Here is a 22,434-nt window from a genome sequence, read left to right on the forward strand (position 1 = left end):
TATTTTCCTGCCCTGGTTTCCTCTTTCTGAAGGGAATGAGCATCTTAGCTTCCTTCCAACTTTGGAGTTCTCCAAGGGACAGGAAGTGGGACAAAACCAGGGAGTAAGACTGGGTGCATCAAGTACAGCCAATGGCACACAAACTGTGACCTCTGTTGATAAACTCCTTAGGCAACATCATGACAACTTGGACTTGCCCTTGAACAAGTGGCTCCTTTGTGCCTCGGGGAAGAACTGCATGGTGCTGAGATGAAGGGAGGTGAGGTTCCCATGGGTAATGACCATACTCAGAGATGCATTGGGCCCAATGCCAGCAGCCTGGAGGGAGACCACTCCAGCCTCACCTGCTCCTTATCCCTAGCCCTTATCACACACTCCTTATCCCTTATCAACACCCTGCAGATCATCAGCAGCAGGAGACCCCACCATGGCACAGGGGCCACTGGGCTGGAAGGGACAGTATATATACAAGGCAGTAAATCAGGCCCTCATAGGTTAGTGTTGGACCAAATTTAACCAGGTATGAGCTGCTGATATTTGAACTCAAAAGATCAGTCATCCAGAAACAAGATGGAAGAGACTTGAATTACCAGCAGTTCTGATAAGTCTTACTTTTTAGCTCACCACAAGCTTAACATGAACCAATGCTATGACATTGTTATTAGAAATAATAATTAATTAGCTAGGACTTTGGGGCACCTGGGTGGCTCAGTCAGTTAAGAATCTGCTTTCAGCTGGGGGAGAGTTAAGATGGCGGGGGAATAGGGGGCCCCTTTTTCAGCTGGTCCCCTGAGCCGAGTTGGATAGGTATCAGAACAGCCTGAACATCCACGGAATCAGCCTGAGATGCAGGAAGATACATCTGGATCTCTACAAATGAACATCTCCAGTGCTGAGTATTGAGGTATGAAGCGGGGAGCCGTGAAACTGCACAGATATTGAAAGATAAACAGAAGGGGGAGGGAGCCCCCACGTTCGGGCCCCGGGAAGCGGTAGCCACCTGCACAGGGGAGTGGGTGGACTCATGGACCGGCACCCGAGAGAGAGCAGACTGAGACTGTGAGCCGGGGAACACGCACCACCAGACTGAAACGGAGCTCTGGTGTGCTTGCTGGAGCCAGACTGAGACCGGGAGCTCCGGGATTGCGCGGGGGTGGCTGGTGGCTGGTGGCTGGCCGTGTTAGCAACAAAAAAGACAGGGAAGCGCTGGCCCTGGAAGTGAGGGCTGGGACGCAGGGTGTGGGGCGCACATCCCGGGACGCTGCAGGGTTGAGCAGCACCAAGAGAAACAGAGATGAAGTGGCCAGATCATCAGTGGAGAACAGTCCGCAATCCCCTCTGTTCTGTGACAGAGGCTGAGATTGGGCCACTGCTGCTCTGTCTCTTAGAAAAGGCACAGCAAACCGCCAAGGAAAGCCACCAGAGAACAAAAGCCTGGAAACGCCAGCTCACAAGGTGCCCATCCCCATCCCCCCCACAGGAGACATGGAGACTCTACCCAAAAGGGTTGCCTGAGTATCAGCGTGGCAGGCCCCTCCCCCAAAAGGCAGGCTGAAAAATCAAGAAGCCCACATCCCTAAGATCCATATAAAACAAGGGCGCACTGCCTGGGATTTGGTCAATAATTTGGGCTCTGGACAACCCCACAACCTCTCCTCATCAGAATGACGAGGAGAAATCACCCCCAACAAAGAAAAGACAATGAGTCTGTGGCCTTTGCCACAGAACTAATGTATATGGATGTAACCAAATTATCAGAAATGAAATTCAGAGTAACAATGCTCAAGACGATGTGTGGACTTGAAAAACGTATTAATGAAAATGTTAATATGAATATAGAAACTCTAAGGGCGGAAATGAGAGAGAATCTGGCAGAAATTAAAAATTCTATGAGCCAAATGCAGTCAAAACTAGAGGCTCCGACGGCCAGGGTAAATGAGGCAGAGAAATGTATCAGCGAATTGGAGGATGGGTTAGTAGAAGAAAAAGAGAAAATAGAAGCCGTACTTAAAAAAATCCACGCCCACAAATGTACGTTACAGGAGATTACTGACTCAATGAAACGATCCAATGTCAGAATCATCAGCATCCCCGAGGGGGTGGAGAAAAACAGAGCTCTAGAAGAGATATTTGAACCAATTGTAGCTGAAAACTTCCCTAATCTAGCGAGGGAAACAAACATTCGTGTCCAAGAGGCAGAGAGGACCCCTCCCAAGCTCAGCCACGACAAACCTACGCCACGTCACGTCATAGTGCAATTTGCAAATATTAGATCCAAGGATACAGTATCGAAAGCGGCCCGGGCAAAGAAATTTCTCATGTACAAAGGCAAAGGTATCAGAATTACATCAGACCTGTCTACACAGACCTGGAATGAGAGAAAGGGTTGGGGGGACATTTTTAAAGTTCTTTCAGAGAAAAACATGGAGCCAAGGATCCTTTATCCAGCAAAGCTGTCATTCAGAATTGATGGAGAAATAAAGACCTTCCAGAATCACCAGTCATTAACCAATTTCGTAACCACGAAACCAGCCCTACAGAAGATATTAAGGGGGGTTCTATAAAGGAAAAAGGCCCCAAGAGTGATACAGAACAGAAAGTCACAACCGATACAAACAAAGACTTTACAGGCAACATGGCATCATTAAAATCATATTTCTCAGTATTCAGTCTCAATGTGAATGGCTTAAATGCTCCCATAAAACGCCAGAGGGTTGCAGATTGGATAAAAAGAAATGACCCATCCATTTGCTGTCTACAAGAGACTCATTTTGAACCCAAAGACACATTCAGACTGAAAGTGAAGGAATGGAGTACCATCTTTCATGCAAATGGACCTCAAAAGAAAGCTGGGGTAGCAATTCTCATATCAGACAGATTGGATTTTAAACTAAAGACTATAGTTAGAGACACAGAAGGGCACTCTATTATTCTTAAAGGATGTATCCAACAAGTGGATATGACAATTATAAATATATATGCCCCCAACAGGGGAGCAGCTAGATACACAAGCCAACTCTTAACCACAATAAAGAGACATATAGATAAAAATACATTAATAGTAGGGGACATCAACACCCCACTATCAGAAATAGACAGAACACCCTTGCAAAAACTAAGCAAAGAATCAAAGGCTTTGAATGCCATACTTGACGAGTTGGACCTCATAGATATATATAGAACACTACACCCCAGAACCAAAGAATACTCATTCTATTCTAATGCCCATGGAACATTCTCAAGAATAGACCATGTTCTGGGTCACAAAACAGGTGTCAACTGATTCCAAAAGACTGAAATTATTCCCTGCATATTCTCAGACCACAACGCTTTGAAAGTGGAACTCAACCACAAGGAAAAATTTGGAAGAAACTCAAACACTTGGAGACTAAGAACCATCCTGCTCAGGAATGACTCGATAAACCAGGAAATCAAAAATCAATTTAAACAATTTATGGAGACTAAGGAGAATGAAAACAAAATGGTCCAAAACCGATGGGACACTGCAAAGGCAGTCCTAAGGGGGAAATACATAGCCATCCAAGCCTCACTCAAAAGAATAGAAAAATCTAAAATGCAGTTTTTATATTCTCACCACAAGAAGCTAGAAAAGCAACAGAGGGACAGGCCTAATCCACTCACGAGGAAGCAGTTGAACAAGATTAGAGCAGAAATCAATGAATTAGAAACCAGGAGTACAGTAGAGCAGATCAACAGAACTAGAAGCTGGTTCTTTGAGAGAATCAATAAAATTGACAGACCGTTGGCAAGACCTATCCAAAAGAATAGAGAAAGGACCCAAATTAATAAAATTATGAATGAAAAGGGAGAGGTCTAACCAACATCAATGAAATTGGAAGGGTTATTAGAAACTTTTATCAACGGCTTTATGCCAATAAATTAAGCAATCTGGAAGAGATGGAGGCCTTCCTGGAAACCTATAAACTACCAAGACTGAAACAAGAAGAAATTGATTTTTTAAACAGGCCAATTAATTACAAAGAGATTGAGTCAGTGATAAACAACCTTTCAAATAGCAAAACTCCAGGCCCGGACTGTCTTCCTGGGGAATTCTACCAAACACTCAAAGAAGAAATAATACCTATTCTCCTAAAGCTGTTTCGAAAAATAGAAACAGAAGGAAAGCTACCAAACTCATTCTATGAGGCCAATATTACCTTGATCCCAAAACCAGGCAAAGACCCCATCAAAAAAGAGAATTACAGACCGATTTCCCTAATGAATATGGACACCAAAATCCTCAACAAGATCCTGGCAAATAGAATCCAACTGTACATTAAAAGGATTATCCATCATGACCAAGTGGGATTCATCCCTGGGATGCAAGCGTGGTTCAACATTCGCAAATCTATCAGTGTCTTAGATTTTATTCAGAAACAAAAAGTCAAAAAACATATGATTCTCTCAAAAGATGCAGAAAAAGCATTTGACAAAATACAGCATCCTTTTCTGATTAAAACCCTTCAGAGTGTAGGAATAGAGGGTTCATTTCTCAAGCACATAAAAGCCATCTCTGAAAAGCCTACAGCAAATATTATTCACAACAGGGAAAAGCTGGAAGCCTTTCTCTTAAGATCAGGAACACGACAAGGATGCCCACTATCGCCACTGTTATTCAACATAGTAGTAGAAGTCCTTGCAACAGCAATCAGACAACAAAAAGGGATAAAAGGTATCCAAATCAGCAAAGAAGAAGTTAAAATGTCTCTCTTCGCAGATGACATGATACTCTATATGGAAAACCCAGAAGAAGCCACTCCCAAACTATTAGAAGTTATAGAGCAATTCAGTAACGTGGCGGGATACAAAATCAATGCTCAGAAATCAGTTGCATTTCTATACACGAATAACGAGACTGAAGAAAGAGAAATTAGGGAATTCATCCCATTTACAATAGCACCAAAAACCATATGTTACCTTGGAATTAACTTAACCAGAGACGTAAATGATCTATATTGTAGAAACTATAAATCACTCTTGAAAGACATTGAGGAAGACACAAAAAGATGGAAAAATATTCCATGCTCATGGATCAGAAGAATTAACATAGTTAAAATGTCCATGCTACCCAGAGCAATCTACACTTTCAATGCCATCCCGATCAAAATACCAATGACATTTTTCAAGGAAATGGAACAAATAGTCCTTAAATTTGTATGGAACCAGAAAAGGCCCCAAATCGCCAAGGAACTGTTGAAAAGGAAAAACAAAGCTGGGGGCATCACAATGCCGGATTTCAAGCTGTACTACAAAGCTGTGATCACAAAGACAGCATGGTACTGGCACAAAAACAGACACATAGACCAATGGAACAGAACAGAGAACCCAGAAATGGACCCTCGGCTCTTTGGGCAACTAATATTTGATAAAGCAGGAAAAAACATTCAGTGGAAAAGAGACAGTCTCTTCAATAAATGGTGCTGGGAAAATTGGACAGCTACATGCAAAAGAATGAAACTTGACCACTCTCACACCATACACAAAGATAAACTCTAAATGTATGAAAGACCTCGATGTGAGACAGGAATCCATCAAAATTGTAGAGGAAAACATAGGCAGCAACCTCTACGACATCGGCCAAAGCAACCTTTTTCATGACACATCTTCAAAGGCAAGAGAAACAAAAGATAAAATGAACTTGTGGGACTTCATCAAGACAAAAAGCTTCTGCACAGCCAAGGAAACAGTCAAAAAAACTAAGAGGCAGCCCACGGAATGGGAGAATACATTTGCAAATGACACTGCAGATAAAAGACTGGTATCCAAGATCTACAAAGAACTTCTCCAACTCAATACGTGAGAAACAAATAAACAAATCATAAAATGGGCAGAAGATATGAACAGACACTTTTCCAATGAAGACATACAAATGGCTAACAAACACATGAAAAAATGTTCAAAATCATTAGCCATCAGGGAAATTCAAATCAAAACCACACTGAGATACCACCTTACGCCAGTTAGAATGGCAAAAATCAACAAGGCAGGCAACAGCAATTGCTGGAGAGAATGTGGAGAAAGGGGATCCCTCCTACATTGTTGGTGGGAATGCAGGTTGGTGCAGCCACTCTGGAAAACAATGTGGAGGTCCCTTAAAAAGTTAAAAATTGAGCTACCCTATGACCCAGCCATTGCAATACTGGGTATTTACCCCAAAGATACAGATGTAGTGAAGAGAAGGGCCATATGCACCCCAATGTTCATAGCAGCATTGTCCACAATAGCTAAATCGTGGAAGGAACTGAGATGCCCTTCAACAGATGACTGGATTAAGAAGGTGTGGTCCATATATACAATGGAATATTACTCAGCTATCAGAAAGAGCGATTTCTCAACATTTGCTGCAACATGGACGGCACTGGAGGAGATAATGCTAAGTGAAATAAGTCAGGCAGAGAAAGACAACTATCATATGATTTCTCTCATCTATGGAACATAAGAACTAGGAAGATTGGTAGGGGAAGAAAGGGATAAAGAAAGGGGGGGTAAACAGAAGGGGGAATGAAGCATGAGAGAATATGGACTCTGGGAAACACACTGAGTGCTTCAGAGGGGAGGGGTGTGGGGGGTTTGGGATAGGCTGGTGATGAGTATTAAGGAGAGCACATATTGCATGGTGCACTAGGTGTTATATGCAAATAATGAATCATGGAACATTACATCAAAAACTAGGGATGTGCTATATGGTGACTAACATAACATAATAAAAAAATATTATTAAAAAAAAGAGTCTGCTTTCAGTTCAGGTCATGATCCCAGGTTCCTGGGATTGAGCCCCACATCAGGATCCTTGCTCAGTGGGGGGCCTGCTTCTTCCCCTGCTTGCTTGTAGGCTCTCTCTCTCTATCAAATAAATAAATAAAATCTTTTTTAAAAAAAGCTAGGACCTCTTCGGGGGGCATCCAAAGAATTTCTGTGGCTGTTTCCAGTCGTTTCCATGTCCCTACTGACCATCACCTCCACATCTCCGCCCCCATCACCTCTGTCTTTGAAGTTCACACCATGTTCCTGAGCTTCAGACATGTTTCTAACAATCTATGGACCTCTCCACCCAAACATCCCACAGACCCCTAAAACTGAACACTGTGCATGGACACCCATCATCTCCTTGCCACACTCACACCCACACCCATCCTGCCTGCAGCCCATTTTCTAGGTTTCCCGGTGGCCCCAGCATTAGACACTTGGGCCTTGTCTTACACCCTTACCACATCTCTCCCTCACCTTCTGCTGAAGCCACTTCCTGGAGAGCATCCTCTGCTGATGTCTACTCTACTTCCTCTCAGGCCATCAGCACCTTCTGGCTGGACAATGGCAGTGATCTTCCACCTGATATCTTTTCCTCATTCACCAAAGAATCTAGAATGATATTTCCAAATGCAATTCTGACTATTATCACATCCTTCATAACATTGTCCATCTCTTATAGAGTAAAGCACAAATCTTGTAGCAAGGCTTCTGAAGTCTTTCAAGATCTAGCACCTGCACACCTCTCCCATTCTTCCTGCCACTCCCATTCACAGGGAGGACATCTTCCTATATGTTGCACACTCATCCATAACAGGCCCTCAGTAGGGAGTGCAATTGCACCACTTCAGACCCGTGGTCTGAGACTGGTGTGAATGTAAACTCTATGAAGAGTTCCCCAATCATGCTGTCCTCCACTCCAAAAGCTATGCTCTCCTCTCCACTTGACTGTATCTTATCATGGACATTCACACTATATAATGAATTCTGTTTATATACAATGGCTGAATCCATGAGACACTGAGCAATTTTAGCGCACAACCAGGTCTTTTCTTTGTAACCTCAGCATCAAGCTCAGAGTCTTCAAATACTTACTAAAGAAAAAAAGAAATTAATTAATGCCTAAATACGTAGATGAATGGATGAGTGGATTGATGGATGGATGAAAGGGTGTTTGGATTAGTGGGTAGGTGGATAGATGGGTGGAAGAATGGTTGGTTGAAGGTTTGGGTAGATGAGGGTTTGGATGCATGGATGGGCAAATGGTTTCTACATTCCATCCCTTTGCATATTACATTATGCCTACTCTAAGTCTCCTTTCAGGCATCTTCTCCTGGTGTCATTTACAGCAGCAGGGACTGCCCTTCCAAAGCCAGCTCATGGCTCATCAGTGTGCAAGCATATCTGTGAAAGGTTTCTAATAACACTCATGAGGCAGAGAAGCTTCAAGAAACAGCAAGACCGCCTCCTAACAAGCTGCTTCTGGAAGCTACAGCACCAACTGCCAGAAGGAAAAGGGAGCTTTTCAGGATGGATAAGTGAGCCACATATGAATTCCTGAAAGAAGTCCTTGGGCTCAGACAGAAGCTGTCATATCATCATCTCTCATAGGAAAAAAATGCCTTGGGGGAAAATGGGAGAGGAACATACCATCCAAAAGAGGAGTTTCAAATAAACTTCTCTGAACTTTTCATAGAATGTGACTGGCAAGAACCCACTGACATTTTAAACCATGCTGAATAATGAGGAGGTAGCAGTAACAGCTTGCAAATCCATTACAGTGAAAAATGGGAGGGTAATTTTATTGACTTCTAATTAAAATCTTATCCCCTTTTAGAGAATCTAGCAATAGAAGCAAAGGCATCCTTTACATGTACAGGACTCAAGATATATGGGCAATCAGTGTATTTTATCTTTCGAGGAGCATTCAAAGGACATGACACTTCAGTCTTGGGAAGATTCCAGGGATCTGAAGACATTCTAGCAGTGTTTAAATGCCAACATTAAGAACACCTTCAAAGGGCTGCATTGGTGTGGGTTGTCATTTTGTGCCAAGCCATTTACTTATCTCACATAATGACTCAAAGGCAAGAGTTACTTGAATTCTCTTTGAAGATTTATTCCATCAGCTATCAAGAGACATTTTTACGTTGAGGCCTTTTGTTTTGTTGTCTGCCCTCTTAGCAAATCAGACAGGTAATAAGACAACAGCAGAACAGATAAAAAGGTAAAATATTTTCAAAGAAACCATTATTATAAGTAGAACTTTTATCTAATTTAATACATATGTCAAGATTTCCAATGGCCTTAGGGTAATAGTCACTCTAAGTGAGGGAAAGATTGACATAAAAGAGGAGAGAAAGGGAGAGACAAGAAATATTTACTGTCATTAGGGTACCAATATGTGGCTATTTTACAGGTGAGGAAACGGAGGCTTAGAGAACTTTTTAAAACTATCTCAAGGTCACACAGGTTAGCCACGAAGCAAGAATGCAAACCTGTGCTTAGTGTACATCAGACGAGAGAGAAGTTGCAAGAAGAGAATCAGCTGCGAGTCCTTGAGGGGAGAGGACAGGACTCTGGGGTCTGGCTGAGGTGGAAGGCTGTCCATAGGCTTTTGTGGGGAAGGCAGGGGGCCCATCTAACGCCAGAACATACTCAACAACAAGGCTAGAAGCGCCACCTCATAACAGGTGGAACTGAGGCATCTCTGATGCTAGAGAGAGACCTTGGAGCTTTGAAAAATAAAGGAACCTCCCCTAAGAAGACAACGTACTCAGTGAGTTGGGGCCGGAAATCACATGTCTCTGTTGTGGGAAAATAAAAGCTGAAGATCCAGGTAAACGTAGACCCACATTTGCAATTTCCAGGCCCCTGACAGAAGTAACCTTGTAACTTTTCTGGAGGTATTTTAAACGCAGGCCACAAAGAATTCCCCACGGACAAATCTGAATCTTTAGAAAAATCAGTAAACATATGAGGAAACAAGCCATTCCAGTCTAGAGTCCGTGAAAACAAAACAATACAGTGAGGGGAGAAAGCAAGGATGAAGTGGTGGAGCGGGAAGAGCCTGAGCTCATGCACATTTTCCCCCACACAAACCGCCTCTGCAAGTACGTGGAGAGCCGCGTTCCCCAAGTGTACCTGTGGATTAGTAAAACAGCCCTCGCACAGCTGTGTGTGTAAATAAATCCACATCAAGACGGGTAAGAGCAACAGGGGTGCAGTCTGCTCAGGAACCGAAGCCCAGTGCAGTGACCCCTAAGCCAGGGGGATTGTCACATACATGAAAGTCCTCCCTGAGGAGCAAGGGGTCAGGCCCACATCAGGAACCCTGGCCCCGGAGAACTGCACCAGGAAGATGTGTCCCTGTAAGGTCTGCTGTGAAAATCAGAGGAGCACAACTCCAGGAGGGCCACAAGGCTATAGGAAACCAAGTGTCTGGTCTTAAAGGGCCAGTACATAATATCATTCACTCTGAGACCCCGCACACAGGCAGCAGTCCAAAAAGCACCTGGCCATACATGAGAAAGGTTTATTCACTAATTTTAGGGTGTGTGGTGGGGGGGGCAGGGATCTAGAAGAACTTTTTTCCAGGAATGGAAGGGCTAACAGACACCATTTTTCTTCCCTCCTTTAGCCTAGGTGGGCTGAAGCCAGTGGGCACCTATTCTGACAATCTCCATCTACTTTGCTAGCACTTCTTGCCCTGACATTACCCTATGGACACACTCTGCACAACCTATCTGCTCCATCAGGCAACCCCCCAAATCAGCTGCTGCCCCATGACACCCAGTGAGCAGCCTCTTCCCAGACCAGCACTCCTCCAGAGCAACTCCTGCTGCAGTGGGGGAGGGAAGTCAGCCCAGCCCACCGGCATGCCTGAAATAGTACCACAACTGTCAAAAGCCTCACAACTACCCACACCAGGGCCACCCTCACCCACCAGTAGTTGTGACTGGGTGTCGCATCCAACTGGGCTGGGGACAAGCACTGTCCACCAGTGTGCTCATCACAGTCACAACCCAGTCATAACAGGAGGGTGCATGCAACCCACACAGAGAAAACTCCTGGAATGTCTGGTTCTGGTGACCAGGGGAGATTGTGCTTTTGGGCCCATTGGCACACCTTCTACATAATACAACTACCTAATACTGATAAACAAACACAGATAGACAAAATTAGGAGACAGAAGAATGTGTTTCAAATGAAAGAAAAGACGAAACCTCAGAAAAAGAACTAAATGAATGGAAATAACCAATTTACCTGATAAGCAGTTCAAAGTAATAGTCATAAAGATGTTCACCAAACTTGGGAGAAGAGTGAATGAAATCAGTTGAAAACTTCAACAAAAGAATAGAAAACATAAAAAAAGAAGAATTCAGAGCTAAAGAATACAATAACTGAAATAAGAAATACACCAAAGGGAATCGACAGCAGATTAGATGATAAAGAAAAATGGATCAGCAATCTGGAAGACAGTAATGGAAAGCATCCATGCCTAACAGCAAAAATAAAAAAGAATTTTCTTAAATGAGTATAGGTCAAGGGACCTCAAGGACATCAAGTATACTAAATTTGCATTACAGTTGTCCCAGAAGAAGAGAAAAGCACAGAAAACGTGTTTGAAGAAATAAACATCAACTGAAAACTGCCCCAAGCTGGGAAATGAAAGAGACATCCAGGTCTATGAAGCACAGAGAGCCCAAAACAAAATAAACCCAAAGAGTTCCACATCAAGCACATAATAATTAAAATGTCAAAAATTAAAAATAATATCATATTAAAATTAGCATGAGAAAAGCCACTAGTTGCATAAGAGAATGCGCTGATTTTTCAGCAGAAACTTTATAAGCCAGGAGTAGCATGATATATTCAAAGTGCTGAAAAGAAAAACCCTATAATCAGGGGCACCTGGGTGGCTCAGTCGTTAAGCGTCTGCCTTCGGCTCAGGGCGTGATCCCAGAGTCCTGGGATCGAGCCCCACATCAGGCTCCTCCGCTGGGAGCCTGCTTCTTCCTCTCCCATCCCCCCTGCCTGTGTTCCCTCTCTCGCTGGCTGTCTCTCTCTCTGTGTCAAATAAATAAATAAAATCTTTGAAAAAAAAGAAAAAACCTATAATCAAAAACACTCTACCCAGAAAAGCTATCATTCAGAATTGAAGGAAAGATAAAAGAGTTTCCCAAACAAAAGTTAAAGAAGTTCATCACCACTAAGGCCAGTTTCGTGGTGATGAACTTACAGGACTTTGAAAGACTTTTTGCAAGACTTTATAAGTTCATCACCACTAAAAAAAGTTATGACTTTTTCTTTTTTGCTAAGCATCAAGAAAACTTCATAGCTAGAAGTAAGAAAATTATGAAAAAAGATTTTACTGGTAAAAGGAAACATATAGTAAAACTCACTTATAAAGCCAGTAGGAAGGTTAAAAAATAAAAATAGTAAAATCAACTGTATTTGTAGAAATTAAAGATACACAAAATAAAAAAGTATAAAATATAACATCAAATACATAAAACATGGGTAAGGGAAGTAAAAATGTAGTACTTTTAAAACGTGTCTCAACTTAAGCAACCATCAAAGTGAAAAGACTACTATATACACAAAGTGTTATATATGAAATCCATGGTAACCACAAATCAGAAACCTATAATAAATACACACAAAAAAGAGAAAAAAATATGAGTATAACACTAAGGAGATAATCAAATCACAAGAGAAGAGAGTCTTCCTTTTGGGGAAAAAAGGAACAGAAAGAAATACTAGAAATCAGAGAGGGAGACAAACCATGAGAGACTCTTGACTCCAGGAAACAAACTGAGGGTTGCAGAAAGGAAGGTGGGTGGGGGGATGGGGTAACTGGGTGATGGGCATTAAGAAGGGCATGTGATGTGATGAGCACTGGCTGTTATACACAACTGAGAATCATTGAAAACTACATCAAAAACTAATGATATCTTATATGTTGGCTAATTGAATTTAAATTGGAAAAAAGAAACTACAAAAATAACCAGAGAACAAATAACAAGTTGGGAATAAGTACATACCTATCGATAATTATTTTAAATATGAATGGCCTGAATGCTCCACTCAAAGACATAGGGTAACTGAATGGATAAAAAACACAAGACCCATGTATATGCTGACTACAAGAGATTCATCTCAGACACACATAGACTGAAGCGAAAGAATAGAAAAAAAAATACTCTATGCATATGGAAATGTAAAAAAAGCTGGGGTAGTAATACTTACATCAGACAAAATAGGCTTTAAAACAAAGACTGTAATGAGAAAATGAAGGGCATTACATAATGATAAGGGAATCAATCCAACAAGAGACTATAAAAATTATAAATATCTATGCACCCAGCATAGGAGCACCTAAATACCTGAAGCAAATATTAACAGACATAAAGGGAGAAATTGATAGTAATACAATAATAGTAGGGGAATTTAATGCTCCACCACCATCAATGGATAGATCATCTCTACAGGAAAAAACAAACAAAACAAACAACAACAAAAAAGAAACCTGTGGCTTTGAATGACAAATTAAACCAGATGGACTTAACAAATACATACAACAGGGGCGCCTGGGTGGCACAGCGGTTAAGAGTCTGCCTTCGGCTCAGGGCGTGATCCTGGCGTTGTGGGATCAAGCCCCACATCAGGCTCCTCCGCTATAAGCCTGCTTCTTCCTCTCCCACTCCCCCTGCTTGTGTTCCCTCTCTCACTGGCTGTCTCTATCTCTGTCGAATAAATAAATAAAAATCTTAAAAAAAAAACAAACAAATACATACAACAGTCCATCCAAAAACAGCAGAATACACATGCTTTTCATAGGCACATGAAACATGTTAGGCCACAAAATAAGTCTCGATAAATTTAAAAAGATTGAAATCATATCAAGCATGATCTTTTCTGGCTATGATGGTATGAATCTAGAAATCAATTACAAGGGGGAAAAAGCTAGAAAAAAAAAACCAGAAACATTGAGAGGCTAAACAACAAGATATTAAACAACAAATAGGTAAATGAAGAAATAAAAGAGGAAACCAAAAAAAATACCTGGACACAAATGAAAATGAAACACAACATTTCAAAATTTGAGGATTCAGCAAAAGCAGTTCTAAGAGGGAACTTTATAATGATACAGGTCTACATCAAGAAAAAAAAACAAAAACAAAAAAAATCATAAACAAGCAATCTAACCTTATGCCTAAAGGAACTAGAAAAAGAACAAACAAAGCTCAAAGTTAGTAGAAAGAAGAAAACAATAAAGACCACTGTGAAAATAAATGAAACAAAGAGGAAGAAAAAAATGATAGAGATCATCAATGAAACTAAGAAGTGGTTCTTTGAAAAGATAAGCACAGCGGATAAAACTTTATCCAGATTCAATAAAGTAAAAAAAAAACAGATGACTCAAATAAATAAAATCAGAAATGAAAGAGAAGATACAACTGACACCATAGAAATACAAAGAGTTATAAGAGACTATTAAGAAAAATTATACATCAACAAATTGGACAACTTAGAAAAATGGATAAATTCCTAGAAACATAAGCCTTCCAAAACCAAATCAAGAAGAAATACAAAATCTGAACAGACTGATTACTAGCAATGAAATTAAATCAGTGATCAAAAAACTCACAACAAACAAAGGTCCAGGATCAGACGGCTTCACAAATGAAGCCAAACATATAAAGAAGAATTAATACCTATTCTTGTAAAACTATTCCAAAAAAACTGAAGAGGAAGGAACACTTCCAAACTCATTTTGTGAGGCTAGCATTACCGTGACACTAAAACCAGACAAAGACACTACCAAAAAAAGACAAAAAGGAAAAAAATTACAGTCCAATATCCCATAGTAACATAGATGTAAAGATCCTCAACAAAAGTTTAGCAAAATGCATTCACATATTAAAAGGATCACACACCAGGGTGCCTGGATGGCTCCGTTGCTTGAGCATTTGTCTTTGGCTTGGGTCATGATCTCAGGGCCTTGAGATTGAGCCCCACATCAGGTTCCCTGCTCAGCGGGGAGTCTGCTTCTCCCTCTGCCCCTCTCTTCATTTGTGCTCTCTCTCTCTCTTAAATAAATTATAAAATGAAATCTTTCTTAAAAATCTTTTTTAAAAAAGGATTGTGCGCTGCAATCAAGTAGGATTTATTCTGGGGATGCAAAGACCATTCAATATTTACAAATCAATCAACATGATATAGTACATTAACAAAATGAAAGATAAGAACCATATGATCATCTCAACAGATGTAGAAAAAAGCATATAACAAAATTCAACATTCATTATTGACAAAAACTCTCAAGAATGTGGGTATAAAGGGAATATACCTCAACATAATAAAGGCCATATATGATAACTCCACAGCTAACATCATATTCAGTGGTGAAAAGCTGAAATCTTTTCCTCTAAGACCAGGAACAAGGCAAGGATGCCCACTCTTGCCACTTTTATTTAGCATTGTGCTAGGAGTTCTGGCCACAGTAATCAGATAAGAAAAAGAAATAAAAGATATCCAAATTGATAAGGAAAAGGTAAAACTGTCATTGTTTGCGGATGACATGATACTGCATATAGAACGCCCTGAAGACTCCACAAAAAAATAAGATTATATTAATTAGAAGGAATTAATAAATTCAGTAAAGTTCCAGGATACAAAATTAATATACAGAAATCTATTGCATTTCTATACATTAACAATGAATCATCAGAAAAAAGAAATTAAGAAAACAATCTCACACTTGCATCAAGAAGAAAAAAACCATAGCAATGAATTTTACCAAAGGTGAAAGATTTGTCCTCTGAAAATCATAAGACATTGATGAAAGAAATTGAAGACAATACAAATAAATGGAAAGAGATGCCATAGACTGGAAGAATTAGTATTGTTAAAATGTCCATACTGCCCAAAGCAATCTACAGATTCAATGCAATCCCTATCAAAATACCAACATTTTTCACAGAACTGGAACAAAAAATCTTAACACTTGTATAAATGTACAAATGACCTTAAATAGCCAAAGCAATCTTGAAAAAGAAAAACAAAGCTGGAGGTATCACAATCCCAGATTTCAAGCTGTACTGCAAAATATCAAAACAGTATTATACTGGCACAAAATAGACACATAGATCAATGAAAAAGAACAGAGAGCCCAGAAGTAAGCCCATGCATATATGTTCAGTCAATCTATGACAAAAGAGGCAAGAATACACAATGGATAAGACAGTGTCTTCAATATATGGTGTTAGAAGAACTGTAAAGCTACATGCAATAGAATGAATCTGGATTGTTTTCTTACAGTGAATACAAAAATAAATTCAAAATGGATTAAAGGCCTAAGTATAAGACCTGAAACCATAAAACACCTAAGAGAAAACAGGCAATAAACTCTTGGATATCAGTCTCAGCAACATTTTTTGGATCTGTCTCCTCAGGTAAGAACAACAAAAGCAAAAATAAACAATTGGAACAACACCAAACTAAAAAGCTTTTGCACAGTAGAAGAAACCATCAAAAAAATGAAAGGGCAACCTGGAGAATAAGAGAAATATATTTGCAAATGGTATATTCAATAAGGGGTTAATATCCAAAATATATAAAGAATTTATACAACTCAACACCAAAAAATAATTATTATTACTGTAATAATCCAATTTTAAAATGGGCAGAAGACCTAAATAGACTTTTTTTCCAAAGAAGATGTACAGATGGCAAACAGACACATGAAAAAAATCCTCAACACCACTAAACACCAGAAAACTGCAAATTAAACTCACAATAAGCTACCACTTCGCACCTGTCAGTTTGGCTAGTATTAGAAAACATAAGAAATAAAAAGTGTTGACAAGGATGTGCAGGAAAAGGAACCCTCATGCCCTCTTAGTGGGAATGTAAATTGTTGTGGTCACTGTGGAAAACAGTATCAAGTTTCCTCAAAAAATTCAAAATAGAGGGGCGCCTGGGTGGCACAGCGGTTAAGTGTCTGCCTTCAGCTCAGGGCGTGGTCCCGGCATTGTGAGATTGAGCCCCACATCAGGCTCCTCTGCTGGGAGCCTGCTTCTTCCTCTCCCACTCCCCCTGCTTGTGTTCCCTCTCTCGCTGGCTGTCTCTATCTCTATCAAATAAATAAATAAAATCTTTTAAAAAAATTCAAAATAGAAATACCACATAATCCAGCAATTCCATCTTTGGGTATTTCCCTGAAGAAAATAAACACACTAATTTATTATTTTTTATAACAATTTTTTATTATGTTATGTTAGTCACCATACAGTACATCCCTAGTTTTTGATGTGAAGTTCCATGATTCATTACTTGCGTATAAAACCCAGTGCACCATGCAATATGTGCCCTCCTTAATACCCATCACCGGCCTTAAAAGGATATATTCACCTCTATGTTCATTGCAGCATTATTTACAGCAGCCAAGATATGAAAGCAACCTAAGTTTCCATCAATAGATGAATAAAGATGTGTATACACACAAACACCCACCTGCACACACACACACTGGAACATTACTCAGCCATAAAGAAAAATAAAATCTTGCTATTTGCAACACCATGGATGAACATAGAGTGTATTTTGCTAAATGAAATAAGTCAGACTAAAAAAGAAAAATGCATGGGATGCCTGGGTAGCGCAGTCGTTAGGCGGCTGCCTTCGGCTCAGGGCGTGATCCCGGCGTTCCGGGATCGAGTCCCACATCAGGCTCCTCCACTGGGAGCCTGCTTCTTCCTCTCCCACTCCCCTGCTGTGTTCCCTCTCTCACTGGCTGTCTCTCTGTCACATAAATAAATAAAATCTTTAAAAAAAAAAAAGAAAAATGCCATATGATCTCACTTATATGTGGAATCTTAACAACAAAACAAAATAATGAAAGACTCGTAAATACAGAGAATAAATGGTGGTTGCCAGAGAGGATAGGAGTGGAAGGACAGGCAAAATAGGGATTGGGCTAGGCCGGTGATGGTTAGTAAGAAGGGCACATATTGCATGGAGCACTGGGTGTTATATATAGATAATGAATCATGGAACATTACATCAAAAACTAAGGATATACTGTATGCTGTCTAACATAATATAATAAAAATTATTATAAAATAAAAAAATAGGTGACAGGAATTAAGAGATTCCAACTTCCAGTTATAAAATAAATAAAACACAGTGATGTAAAGTACAGCATAGGGAATATAGTCAATAATATTGCAATAACTTTGTAAGGTGACAGATGGTTACTACTCTTGTAGTGAGCATTTCATAATGTACATAAATTTGGAATCACTATGTTGTACACCTGAAACTTATTTACATTGTATGTCAAGGTATACTTCAATTTAAAAATAAAAATACTATATCAAATGATGTACAGTAGGGTGACTAACATAACATAACATAATAAATAAATAAATACAATTATTGTATGAAAAATAATAAAAAATAAATAAGAAATAATAACAAAGTGAGGAGAGAAAATTGCACTGCACACACTGAAGAGGTAAGAATTATCAAATTCAAAAATATAAATATGCTTAATATGCTTACAAAAATAAAAAAGAAGGAATAACAGATGATCAAATTTGACCATATAGTTTTAATAAAGTACTGAATAAAATTTCTGAAAATAAAACTAATGATACTGAAATGTAAAACTCAATGGACAGGTTAAATAGCATAACAAACTTCACTGAAGAGAAAATTAACCAGCTGGAAGGTGCAACTAGCCAAATTACACAGAGTTCACACCTGAAAGAAACAGAAATTCAAAATAAGAAAAGCACTAAAAGTGGAAATTGATACATTAAGTAAAAAGATAAGGAAAAATATTCCTCTGGAAAGCAGTGTGAGGAGCCCTGCAGAACTGTTTCCCAGTGAAACAACCATAATTGTTGAAAACAGAATAAAGTTTTAATTTTTAAAAAATAATAACCATTTTGAAGTTTCTGGAAATTTCCCCTAAGGGTATAGAGTAAATGATGGAATATTTGGTCAAGAAAATTTTCTAAATCTCAGTGAGAATTGCCATACCCTGTGGAACTGAAGCTACAACCAACTCTCTGCCTCCCCCACCCTGCCTCAGCTTGATGGAAGCTCCACTCCAGAAGGTGTGGCCATAGAGATGGGGTTCCCTACCACTTCATTTCCAATCAGTGGATATGATATCATATCAAAGAATATGGCATCACTGGGGGGGCAGAAAACCAGCATTTCTCACCCCATCCAACTCTACATTGCAGAAGCTAAATTCCTGGTGAGTGTGGCAGAGAGTTCAAGAGCTCCCTTCCTCCATTTACCCCCCATTCATAAGGTAAAGACCCTAACTTCAGAGTGGGAGGGTTACAATACTGGGGCCCTGACCACCCTCCCCCCCAGTAACTCATAGGATGGAGGTTTCCTGCTGGGAGAGGTAAGCCAAGAAGACCAGAGACTAAGGTTCTCACCCAACCTCCAGAGTAGTGATTCAGAGATTATGCCCAGAAGGAGAGAGGAGCCACAAGGACAGAGCTTCACATCAATTCCCAAAGGAAATGACTGAATGTGAAACAAGCACCAAGTCTAAAGATGCTTTAGAAAACAATGGAGATTTGGGGTACGAGTAATTAAGAGTCATTTGGTAGCAGTCTGAAATCAATAAGCTAAACCATAGGCCAGCTAGGTTACCAGACAGAGCTTGGAAAGAGATCATCTAAGAGAGTCTGCTCAACCACTGTCATCCTAGGGTGACTGCACGTGCCCAAGGTTGAGCCCTGTGAGGAACAGCACCAAAGGCTTCACACTGAAGGAGAAATAGACTTGTAAATAGACTAAAAGAGTCTAGCTGAATCACTAAACAAACAACAATAACAAAACAAACCCCAGAGAGGTAGAGGGGTATCAGTGTTGAGGGTTGCTACATTTACCTAATGCCCAGTTTTCAATAACAACAAAAATATAACATGCAAAGATAACAGAAAAGTGCGGTCCCTACATGGGGGCAAAATTAAGAAACAGGAACTGCCTAAGACAGGGCCCAGATACCAAATATAACAGACAAGTACTTCCAAGCAGCTATTATCAATGTGTTTAAAGAACTGAACAAAATCATGCTTTAAAAATGAAGGAAGATATGGTACAGTGCTCATCATGTAGAGAATATGAATAGAGATAGAATTTTTTTAAAAAGCACCAAATAATAATTCTAGAGTAGGAAAAATACACAAACCAAAATGAGAAATTGCTACAGGGGCTCAAGCGTAGATGAGAACTATCAGAAGAAAGAATGAGTGAACTTACAGAATGACAGGAATTACGCAATCTGAAGAGCAGAAAAGAAAAAAATGAAGAGAGCGTTTGAGAAATGTGGGTCACCATCAAGTACACCAACATGTGCTTGGCAGGGTACCTGAAGGAAAGGAAAGAGAGGAAAAAATATCCAAAGAAACAGTGGCTGAAGACTCCTCAAATTTGATGAAAAACATTAATCTCAAGAAGCTCAATAACTCCATAGGATAAATACAAAGAGAGTCACACCAAGACACATCGTAGTAAATGTGCTGAAAGATAGAAAAACTTAAAAGCAGCAAGAGAAAAATGACTCATCATATACAAAGACATCTCAGTAAGATTGAATGTGAACTCGGCATTGGAAAGAATGAAGGCCAGAAAGCATTGGAACAGTATATGCAAGGAGCTGGAAGAAAGGGAAAAAAAAAAAAAAAAAAACAAGCAACTAAGATTATTGTATCCAGCAAAATTATCATTCAAAACTGCAGGTGAAATACAGACATTTCCAGATAAGCAAAAACATATGTTGCTAGCAAAGTCACTTACAAAAAAATACAAAAGGAAGTTCTTCAGGATAAAAGCACGTGGCCACAGTCATTTCAATACACACACACACTTAAATAAATAAACAAACAAACAAACAAGAAGCATCAGTAAAAACCCAATCAGCTTCAGCAGGGTGACCTTTAAGGCTACTATGCAAGAAGAAAATAATGAGGGATTGAAAACAGCATGTGCTAAAAGATATGATAAGGATGATGATGATGATGGTGATGGTGACAGTGCCTGACAAGCTACTGACACAGGTCAGTTCACAAAGCGCTTGTGGTCAGGCACAAACCTTTTACCTTTAGGGCTCTGCCAGCATTCCATCTACCTGCAGGATCACTGGACCAAGCCCAGCTCTAGATTCATCAAACCGCTTGCTCCCTACAGCTGCCAACACAGGAAGTATTACCAAAGTCAATAACATTGTACTTCTATTATTTATAACAGTGGGTCTCCAATTTTCAAGCCTCAGAACCACCCAGAGGGCTTTTTAAACTCAAATTGCCAGGCCCACCCCCAGGGATTATAGTTCAGTAGGTCTGGGGTAGACCCAAGAATGTGCATCTATAACAATTCCCAGGCGATGCAGATGCTACTGGTCAGGAACCACACTTGGAAACCCACTGGTTGACAACCGGGACAGCTGTCATCATTTGCTGACAGTCTATTGTCAGACACTGTACTGAATGGTTTTCACATAGGCCGTCACTAAATGCAGCCTTTACATAAACTTTCAGGTATATAATATTTTCCCCATTAGGAGGTGATGCCCTCAGAGCAGCACAGTGCATCATAGACATGGTGCAAGTGGAGTCTGGCTGGCTCAGTCAGTTAAGTGTCTGACTCTTCATTTCAGCACAGGTCTTGATCTTGGGGTTGTGAAATTGAGCCCCACTCAGCCTCTGAGCTCAGGGTAGAGTCCTCCTTCTCCCTCCCCCTCTGCCACTCCCCCCCCCCACTCCCTGCTCACTGGTGCTCTCTCTCCCTCTCTCTCTCTCTAAAATAAATAAATAAAATATTTTAAAAAAATATTTTTAAGCCGTGCAAGCCTTGGCCAGAAGTCCCATGACTGTGTGTCAGGCACACATCATCCAAGGGAGCTGCATGTCAGCTTTCTCCAGTCTCCCAAGTACGTATTTGCCATGGCAGTTATCACCAAATATTTAGTGATTGAAACTAGTCAAATAATTAATGCAAGAATAAAATACAAGCGACACATTAAAATAGAAGACTGCAGAAAAGTTGAAACTGAGATGATAGAAGAAACCCATTAGGCAAATACTAACAGAAAGAAAGCTGGTACAGAAGGACTAATATCATGTATGATTTTGGGTGCTATTGTAAATGGAATGGATTCCCTAATTTCTCTTTCTTCAGTCTCATTGTTCACCACATTACTGAATTGCTCTATAACTTCTAGTAGTTTGGGGGTGGATTCTTTTGGGTTTTCCATATAGAGTATCATGTCATCTGCGAAGAGAGACGGTTTGACTTCTTCTTTGCCTATTTGGATACCTTTTATCCCTTTTTGTTGTCTGATTGCTGTTGCAAGGACTTCTAGTAGTGTGTTGAATAATAATGGCGAAAGTGGGCATCCTTGTCGTGTTCCTGATCCTAAGGGAAAGGCTTCTAGCTTTTCCCTATTGAGAATGATATTTGCTGTAGGCTTTTCATAGATGGTTTTTATGAATCATGGAAGGAGCCAAGATGCCCTTCAACAGATGACTGGATTAAGAAGAGGTGGTCCATATATACAATGGAATATTACTCAGCCATTAAAAAGAACGATTTCTCAACATTTGCTACAACATGGACGGGACTGGAGGA

The sequence above is a fragment of the Ursus americanus genome, chromosome 22, assembly GCF_024610735.1.
Source record: "Ursus americanus isolate L20-20 chromosome 22, mUrsAme1.1.p, whole genome shotgun sequence".
NCBI lineage: Eukaryota > Metazoa > Chordata > Mammalia > Carnivora > Ursidae > Ursus > Ursus americanus.